The sequence below is a fragment of the Solanum dulcamara genome, chromosome 3, assembly GCF_947179165.1.
Source record: "Solanum dulcamara chromosome 3, daSolDulc1.2, whole genome shotgun sequence".
In the NCBI taxonomy this organism is placed as follows: Eukaryota; Viridiplantae; Streptophyta; class Magnoliopsida; order Solanales; family Solanaceae; genus Solanum; species Solanum dulcamara.
In genome coordinates this window covers 58833580-58844635 of record NC_077239.1, presented here as the reverse complement: position 1 = coordinate 58844635, position 11056 = coordinate 58833580, and positions in this window count along the sequence as shown.

Below are 11056 nucleotides of genomic sequence, written 5' to 3'. Positions count from 1 at the left end.
TTCCTTCACCTTTCCTAAGACCCCTTTTTTCTCTCCTTTTTCATGCCTCTTCCTTCATAGGCTTTCACATTTTGCTTCACTGTAAGTGTTTTTTTTTCTAAGTTAATTTTGATGATTTCAATTCAATTTTGCTACTTTGTTATTGATTTGGAAGAATTCGAATCCATGGCTTAGCTTTGTTCTTCTCTGAAATTTATTATTTTTTTAGGAGTGATTTGATGGGTTGCTTCTATTTGAATTGATCCAGATTAAAATTTTATGCAAAAATTTTCATTTCAAGATTTGAGATTTTTATGGATATTATAAATATCAGACGATATTATATGTTCTAGTTGAAGTTTTATGTCTTGTGAACTGATCTTGGTGTATGATTGAGAAGACCAAGGGGGGAAGGGGTGGCGAGGGGGGGGGTTATAAAATAGGTATTTTGGAGAAAAAGACAACATAAGGCTGCAAAATAAGTAATTTTTTTAATTGGTTAAATCTTTTTTATATGGTCAAAGATGCCATGTGTCATCGATCCATTGGCTACTTTTTGCTTTTCTCAAAATTCATTATTTAAGAATTATTTTACACACAAAAGACAAATGTCGTCGTCATTTGATTTGTCCCTTACACGTTATTAACGAGTGTAACATACACAATATATAATTTTATTGATTGTAAAAAAAAGTGTCAAAATGGCACAGTAGGACCTAACATGGGGTGTCTAAAATGAACATAGTCTAGTTGAGACGTCTAAGTAAAGTTGATTCCAACTTTAGGGGGTCATAGATAGATTCAGCCAAAAAATAATGATTAGAATGAGAAATTCACCGACACACTTAGCATGAAGGTTTGGATTTCACTAAAAATACTATTCCAGAGTTATGGGATATCTATAATCCTATTGAATTCTCCAGCTAATTTTGACTAATTAATTTATCTGAGTTAGGAAGTTTTTAATATTCTACTCATCTATTTAAGTTAATCTAAGGCCTATATGTCTTTAGAATGAGAACCAACAAGAATACATTCACTATTCTTATATAATGATTAAGCAAGACAATACATGTCTTATCCGAATTGCGTGTGTATTTTCGGAAGCCCAATTTCAAGGACTTACCATATTCAATAGGAGAGTTTTCGCATATAGCCACTCAAAAATATTTTAATTATTTTTCATAACTATATTTTGCTAATTACAATTCGTAGCTATAGTTATAGCAGCCTTTGTATAATTCGCACAATATTTGTATACGTTTATATAATTCGCTATACAATTCGCATGTTTTGTATAACGTTTGTATATTTCACTATACTATTCATGCACAATATTTTTATAATTCGTTATACAATTTGTAGTGTTTGTATATTTCTCTATACAATTCGATTCACGCACAACATTTGTATAAATCGTCCGAATTATACAAAACTCAACTGTATAATCACGTGAATTATACAAAATTAAACTATAATTATAGCTAGATATTTGCTGCGAGCCATAATTAATTCAAACTATAGTTATGTTAGCTAATTAACAAATATATGTTTGCTTATCCGCGTAATTTTCCATATTTAATACTTATAAATTGTGAAAAAATTATATATCCAACCTAAAATATTTGAAAGCGTGGGTTTTTCTCTTTCTAATGTTATGCTATCGGATCGTGAAAAAAATATGATTTGTATGATTGTTTATGTTGATGATAAATGTTGCATACAATTTTTTTGTTATTAATAGTAATGTGAACACGACATTATAGTTTGATTTATTTATTTATTTAGTTTTTGAGAATGATTTTGAGAAAATTATTTTGCTGTTAATTCAATAAAAATGGCCAAATGGGTTTAAAAAGGGAAAAAATATCAGGAAGAATATTTTTTAATAAATAATTACTGATTTTAGCAATATTTTTTATTTATTATCATCTATAGCAATACATAGCAATATTATGATATATCTGTCATGTATTAAAAGTAAATTATGCATGCAATATAAATGTATTATAAGTGTTTTAAAATATATTATACTTGTTTGATAAAAAATTGATACAATGTATTATAAGTGTATTAAAGTATGTGATAAATATATTATACATGAATAAAATTTGTATTATATGAGTTTTATAAATTATTCTCGCTAATGTGTACTAAAATTGTATTAAAATTGTACTATAAATGTATTATACGTGTCCAGTGGAAAAAATATTATTGCTATAAATAGTAAATATTTTCTTAATACAGTATAGTTTTCCTTACAAAAAAGGAAAAACTAAGTCCATGCTCCATAAAATTAAAATAATTACAGACAAATACCCTTTTACAATTCATACCCCTCAAAGCATGAGATTTGCGACCAAGATACCATCACAGTATCAATATACAGATATAGTATCATTGAGGCTGTTTCAGTCCTTAATGATACCACCACAATATATCTATATACTGTTATGATATCTTCGATGTCTACTTCAATTCTTCAGTTACATCTCAATGAAACCATCATATACTAACATGGTATTATTAAGGATCATTTCATATAATCATTAAAGATCGTTTCATACAAATATTTAATGATACCATCATAGTATATATATGTTGTGATGGTATCATAAATGTTTTCCTAAGTCATTTGATATTACATAAATGATCTTACTACAATATAATCGTATATTATCATGCTATTGAAAATCCTTAATGAAGCACTTTTAAAATCCTCAATGATACCATAACAATATCTTGATACCTTATCGGTATCATATATGATTGAGCTTTTTTTAAAAAAATAAAAAATAAAATAATTAAGAGAAAATTGTTAAAATCACAATCTTATTTATTTAACTAATTAGTAAATATATTCTTTTTGATACTCCGTCGGTATGTTGATAATATCGGTATCATATAGGATTGTGCTTAATTTTCTGTGATACTCCATCGGTATATTGATACTCTATCGGTATCATGTAGAGTGGGTGATGATGTCAGCATGACATTAATGCGGATTTAAAAATAATTAAAAGAGGTACATATTTAATTAGTTTGGGCCAAATGGGTACCGTAAGGAATTATTTTGGGGTGGGGTATGGAGTGGTAAATAGTTTGTTTAAAGGGTTCATCTTGTATAGTTTTTTCAAAAAAATAATTTTGAAAATGAGAATTTGAGAAGTGAAAGAACAAGAATAGAAAAAAAAATTGGTGATGATTTTTATGTTAATCTTATTGAGAATGATCCTAAAATATATTATAGTGTTATTTCTTCCATTGGTCCATAATTTTGAAAGAAGCAAACTGATGATAAATTGAAATAATACTAAATATAGTATATTATTTATTTTAAATATTACTAAGTGGATCTTAAAATCCATTTGTGGTGATGTGTTTACCTTTGATGGAGTGTAATGAATTAAAAATCATCCAAATAGACATTGGAGAAATATTGTGTATTCATATTTTATTACTTTAGTGATCTTATTATGTTATATTAATATTTTCTCAAATATATTAAAGATATAATATTTAACTACTACATTATTTAAATTTTATGTTGTGAATTATATTATTATTATTATTATTATATTTTATCTTCAATAATTTTTAATTCAATATATTCAGATGTTAAGAAAATAATCTTAATTTAAATATGATGTCTTTATCTGAATGAAAACAAATGAGAGAAACTTGTTGGTGGGTATTTCTGTTGAAATAAAATCAATGTGTCTATATATTGTGGTTCTGAAGCAACGTTAGTTGTAGTGAAAAAATAAATCATAGGAGTTGTTTGGATGAGGAATAAGGGATACTAATTTTGGGACAAAATTCAAGAATATTATTTTATCTTGTTTAGTTTAGTCCTAGAATTATTTATTCCATCATTCATACCATAGTGATGTGATAAATTATCACATATATATGATGAGATAATTAAATCTGTGGGACATCCAAATTCTATTGAGACTAGTAACGTGTCAGTTAGTTAGGTTGTTATAACTAACTTATAGTAGTCTGTTAGCATTTCAGTCAGTGCACATAGCAGTAGTCAGTTAGTTAGAAGATCAGTGATGATCCAATATGTATATAAAATATTGTAGTTAGTTGATTGTAATCAAGATTAATGAAATAAACTTTCTCTCTTCTTTTTCTCCAAATTGTTGTGAATTTCATTCAAGAGATCTCAAATGTCCATCTCTAAATCCATGGTGTAATCCATGGTAGCTGAAGTTTACATGGTATCAGAGCACTCGTTCAAGTGTGTGCATTTCCATGAAGCATCAACTTTGCTGATTTCATTTTTTCCTTTTCGAGTTCGATAATGGATGAGACACCAACAAATCGTACTGAGCCATCTATTGATCAAAATGATCCATTGTTTCTGCAAACAATGAATACACCAGAAATAACTTTGATCGCAATTCAGCTAACTGGACAGAGAATTACACTTTGTGGAGTAGGTACATGAAGATTTCTCTACTTGGCAAGAACAAACTAGGTTTTATTGATGGAAGCTGTGTAAAATCTTCATACACTGGAGCATTGTTGAAGCGATGGGAAAGGTGTAATGCGATTTTTCTCTCATGGATTATGAATGTAGTTTCGAAGAAATTGATGACAGAAATTGCATATGCATCTAATTCTCGAAGTGTTTGGGAAAGCTTAAAGGAAAAGTTTGACATGGAAAATAGAGTAAGAACTTTCCATCTGCACAAGGAGATAGACCTCGTCACTCAAGGAAGCAATATTGTGTCAATTTATTTCTCCAGACTTAGTGATCTCTGGGATGAATTTGATGCCTTGATTCCTCCTCCAACATGCAATTGTGAGACCTCGAGAGTATTCACTAAACATATACAAAAGAAAAGGATTTTTAAATTTCTTACAAGATTGAATGACTCTTATTCTAGAGCTAAGAGCCAAATTCTCATGATGCAACCATTACCTAGCTTCAATCAAATCTATGCCCTAGTCATGTAAGAAGAGAGTCAGAGATCACTCACTAATGTGATGTCAGATTTGGAGATCAATGAGACTACTGCCTTGATGACAAATAAGCCAACACCTAATTACAGGCCTAAGAGATTAGATTTGTATTGTGATTTTTCTAAGAAGCCAGGTCATACTAGAGCAGTATGTAGGAGATTGATAGGTTAGAAAAATGAGAGGAATTTCCAGTACAACAAAGGTCATCAACATAAGAGAGGTAACTATCAGCATGATAGAATTTCACATGATAACAGGTCAAAGACAAAGCCTCAATATCATCCAAAGCTTGCAGTGAATCATGTAGCCGAGGAATCATCAAAGCAAACTACCAATGAGCACTTAGCACCAATTTTCTCACCTGAGCAATACTATCAGATTCAACAGATGATCAAACGATCGAGGGCAGGAGTCAAATATTGCAGCAAATGCAAGCACAATTAACCTTGCTGGTCCTTCTAACTCTAATGACTCAAATACAAGTAATTTTTTGTCCTTGCTGTCTAAATTGGACCAAGTTAAATGGGTGGTAGATTCAGTAGCAACCAATCATATGGTCTCAATACTAGATATACTGAGTGAATTCCAATAGTTATCAAAAATTGAAAGGTACATTTTCCAAATGGTGAGAAATCTAATATTAAACATCAAGGTTTTGTGCATATATTGGAATCATAACAAATTAAAGATGTCCTTTATATTTCAAACTTCAAATTTAATTTGCTATCTGTGTCCAAACTCACTAAGGAACTACAGTGTATGGTAGGCTTTTATCCTGAGTTATGTGTTTTAGGACCTTTGCAGTGGCAAGGTATTGGAGATTGGCAGAGAATCAGGGGGACTCTATCTGATTGGTATAGCTCAACCTCTAAACTCTCCTCTTTCCACCCCTAATAAAGTACATCATTCTACAACAACTCTTTCTGCTGTCAAAGACAATGCTAGCATAGAAGACTTGGACACATGCCCACTGCAGCTATATAAAAGATGGAAAAGTTTTTACATACTACTATAGATAGATCATGTGGTTAATGTCCCGTGTGCCCCCTAGCTAGACAAACTAAACTACCATTTCCTATTAGTACTACTCATTCAAATGTTGTTTTTGATTTGCTACATGCTGATGTATAGGGACCATATAGAGTGCCAACTATTAATGGTTAAAGATATTTCCTCACCATTGTAGATGATTTTTCCAGACTTACTTAGTTGTTTCTGATGAATTCTAAAGATGAAACTTGCTGGTTGTTAAAATCTTTCTTTTACATGATCAAAACTCAATATGGTTCTACTGTCAAGACTCTTAGAACTGGAAATGGGTTAGAATTCAATAATTCAGCTATTTATGAAGTTTTTATTGCACAAAGGACCATTCACCAAACTACATGTGTTTATACACCACAACAGAATGGGGTGGTGGAAAGGAGGCATAGATATATCCTAGAAATAGCTAAGGCCTTAAGGTTTGAGGCAGTCATGCCTATAGCTTTCTGGGGTGATTGTGTACTTAAAGCTGTGCACATTATAAATAGGATTTCATTATCTATACTAGTCAAAAAATCTCCATTTGAGATGTTTTTCAAGACTTCACCATCACTTGATCATCTTAAAGTCCTTAGATGTCTTGCATATGCAGCCAATGTCTAGAGAAGAGACAAATTTGCAGCTAGGGCCTTACCTGTTGTATTTATGGAATATTCAGCTACTAAGAAGGGTTATAAAATTTATGATCTCCATTCCAAAAGATTCTTTTTCAGCAGAGATGTCATTTTTCATGAGTTTATCTATCCTGTCAAACAGATGACCACTAGTAATGATCCTATCTTTTCTGTCCTGACTTTTACTGATGATGACCTTCCTGAACAAATGGACTTTGTCCTTATTGAGTCCTTATCTCCTGGTCGTGAGAACCTACCTACTATTGAGCCTACAACTGATATTATATCCTCTCCACATAGTTAGTTACCTAATATTGAGTCTCCAACTATTGTTCAACCTCCTACTTTTGTTCCACAACCACTGAGACAGTCTAACAGACCCAGAGCTTCTCCAAAATGGTTTACTGATTATGTAGTTAATACTTGTACTTATCCTATGTCTGATTACCTCAGCTATGATACTTTGTCCCCTGTTTATGAAAGATGTCTAGCTGCTTACTCCTCAAATATTGAGCCTCAAAACTATGATAAAGCTGTCAAAGATGATAGATGGGTCCTTGCAATGAAGCAAGAGATAGTTGCCCTTGAAGAAAATTGTACTTGGGACATAGTTGATCTTCCTCCTAGTAAACATGCCATAGGGTGTAAATGGGTGTTTAAGATCAAGTACAAGGATGATGGTCAGGTAGAAAGATTCAAGTCAAGGTTAGTTTCCAAAGGTTTCAGTCAACAGGAGGGTCTTGATTACAAGGAGACCTTTTCTCTGGTTGCTAAAATGGTGGTAGTTAGATCTGTTCTACCTGTTGCAGCATCTAAGGACTGGTCTATATATCAAATGGATGTGTACAATGCTTTCCTTCAAGGGGATTTGATTGAGGAAGTTTATATCTAAATCCCTTCTGGCTTTCACAAAGGTTCTCCTAACAAGGTTTGCAGGCTCAAAAAGTCTGAATTTGAAACTAAAAGCTGCTCTCCAAGATTTGAGATTTATTCAAAGTCATTTTGATTACTCACTTTTCACTTATAGAGCTAGTTCAAATATTGTTATTGTTTTAGTCTATGTGGATGACCTCCTCATCACTGGTTCTAATTTAAATCTTATTCAGTCTACAAGATTCAACCTTCAGCAGAAGTTTAAGATGAAGGGTCTTGGTGACTTGAGATTCTTTTTGGGAATTGAGGTTTCTAGAAGTACTTCTGGATTTTGCTAAATTAGAGAAAGTATGCCCTTGAACTGGTTGTAGATTCAGGGCAAAGGGGAGCTAAGCCATCTTCCACTCCTCTTGATTTCAACCAAAAAATCACTTTCTATGAGTTTGATATGGCTACAGAAAGCAAGGTTGATGACAAGTTATTGATGGATCCGGGGGATTACCAAAGATTAATAGGCAGATTACTTTACCTTACCATGACTAGACCTGGCATTGCTTATACTCTTCAGGTTTTAAGCCAATTTATGCATAAACCAAAGGAGTCTCATATGTTTGTTGCCATTAGAGTCATTAGATACATCAAGAATGCTCCAGGTCTTGGTCTGCTCATGTCATCAAACACTTTTTACCACTTAGTTGCCTATTGTGACTTAGATTGGGCCACTTGTCCACAGACTAGAAATTCAGTCACAGGATATATGGTCAAATTTGGCTCTTCCTTGATATTATGGAAGTCAAAAAAGAAGGAGACAATATCAAGAAGCTCAGCAGAGGCTGAGTTCAGAAGTATGTCTTCTACAGTAGCAGAACTCTCTTGGTTAACTGAATTATTCAAAGAACTGGGAGTTACAATTACACAACCTATTGATTTGTACTGTGACAGCAAGACTGCTATCCAAATAGTAGTAAATCCAATATTTCATGAGCGTACCAAACACATAGATATTGATTGTCACTTTGTAAGAGAAAAACTACAACAGGGATAAATCAAAACTCACCATATAGGAACAAAGGAACAGCCTGCAGATTTGCTTACAAAAGGATTAGGAAAGGCTCAACATTACTATCTACTGGTCAAGCTTGGAATGAAGAATATGTTCTTACCATTCAGCTTGAGAGGAAGTATTGAGACTAGTGACGTGTCAGTTAGTTAGGTTGTTATAACTAACTTATAGTTAGTCAGTTAGCATTTCAGTCTGTGCACAGAGCAGTAGTCAGTTAGTTAGAAGATCAGTCATGATCCAATATATATATATATATATATATATAAAGCATTATAGTTAGTTGATTATAATCAAGGTTAATTGGAATAAAATTTCTCTCTTCTTCTTCTTCTCCAAATTGTTGTGAATTTCATTCAAGAGATCTCAAATGTCCAACTCTAAATCCATGGTAGCTGAAGTTTCCATTCATGGGATGACTTTGTCTATCCCATTCCTTAAGAGTTGATTGATATGCGAGATGAGATAGGCAAACTTAGGAGTACAATTTCTGCAGCTTTGTGGCAGCGCTGTAGCAGGACTGCAGTGTCCTTTCCCTGACCAATGGCAAACGCTTATGATTTTGATTTCTTTCATATATAAGGGATGTGACCTAAAAGAAAAACCTAGTTTTTGAACATTCTAATGCTACAAGAGTCTATAATCAAATTATTAATGCTATAAATTGTTTAGTGAAAGTTGTTGAAATATCTTGCGAGGTAAATCTAATTTTACTCTCTTGAGCAAAAAGGTTTTTACATAAATATTGTGTGTTCTTTATTTACAATCATTCTCACTACTTACTTTCCTTCATTAGTAATACTCAGTCAAGGACCCCATTCCTTTACTTGTGGTGAATTCATAAAAGTCATCACACCACATAATATTCCATCGGAGTAAAGAAAGGTTCTCCAAACTTTCGGGTTCACCTTAAATTCAGAATTTTCAATGCAAAATATAAATTTATGTGATTTATTTTTTAAAAATACAAGAAATAAATATATGAATTCTAATCTTTAAAATAGAAAAACTTAAAACTTGAATCTACAAAGTTTAGATTTTGAATATCCGCCCCTACTTATTATAATCGATTAAATTAAAGCATAAATTCTATGCGTTAACTGTGTCAAGTCGATCACTTTAAATGCAACTATAAGTAATTTATTAGGCCAATATTATTAAAAAATAGAAAGAAATCTCCTATGTAAGTTTTCTTTTTGACACTTACAATATATATAAAATTATATCCCAAATCAAATTTGGTTTTTGTCATTTTTTGATATTAGTAGAATAGAGAGTACCACAAACTTTTTGTTAATCCATCTGTCCAGTAAACCAAAATATGAAACCTTGTGATGTGAAAGATCACTGATCACGACCATGGGGTCTCGATTCTTCTTGGATAAGGGTTATATTCAAAGCACGGTTAAAATTTTTATTAATAATTTGTATGTATATTAGATCAATCTTTAATATAAATTATGAGTTAAAGTTGTTGAATTCTATAGAATCTGTTGTTGTCATCGTTCTTTTCTCCACTAGGTTTTGGATGGATTATGGACTATGATGTTTCTTGTTCTTACTAATTATTGTTATGCATTACTTATCTCAAGGGTTTATCGAAAACAATTTCTCTATTTTTACTAGGCAGCGATAAGACCATGTACACATCACATGATTTTTCGAACCTCAGTTATGGAATGACAATAACATATTATTATTGTTATTGTATTTGAATGTAAAAAAAAAAGGGCAGCCCGGTGCACTAAAGCTCCCGCTATGCGCGGGGTCCGGGGAAGGGTATTTGAATGTAACACATTATTAATTTAATTAATCAAAAAATAAAATAATATAAATAGCTTATGTAGTTTAATAAATTAAAGGGATATTTTTCGATCAAGGTATTTGATGATATGGATGTGTTTGATTCAAATTATTAATAGGACATTTTCATTTAATTTTACATAATTATATTCCATTTTATTAATAAAAATCTTTCATTTTCCTACAGAATCATGACGTTTGAGCTGACGAAGTGCACTGAAGTACATCGTAACCAACGATGAATTATTGAATCATTCAAATTTATTCTTACATCATGTACTACTAACAATTATGGAGAAGTGATTAAACTACTTGAATAGTTGCACATGTTTGAAAAATTGTCTAGTAATATCACTTTTTTAGGACTATAATATCATCGAGCTAGTCCTAATTTTCTGAAAATATACTTGGCACAATGAAAACATCATTTTCTCTCCTAATGAGATGACAAGTTACATTATTCCTTTTTTTAAAAAAGAAATTAAAAAAATCTTGAACTCTTTTTAAACCACTTAGAGAGCGGTAATTTTTTTTCTATCTTAGTTCTCTAAGGTTCTGAGGCAAAATCCAATATGGATTCCTCCGGTTAGTCAAACTATTTGAACTTTTATCAATGTTTTAAATATGTTATTTTACTATATTGTTATTAGAAGAATTGTAACTTATAGTATTTTTTGTGTAATTTTTAATAGCTATATTTTAGTTT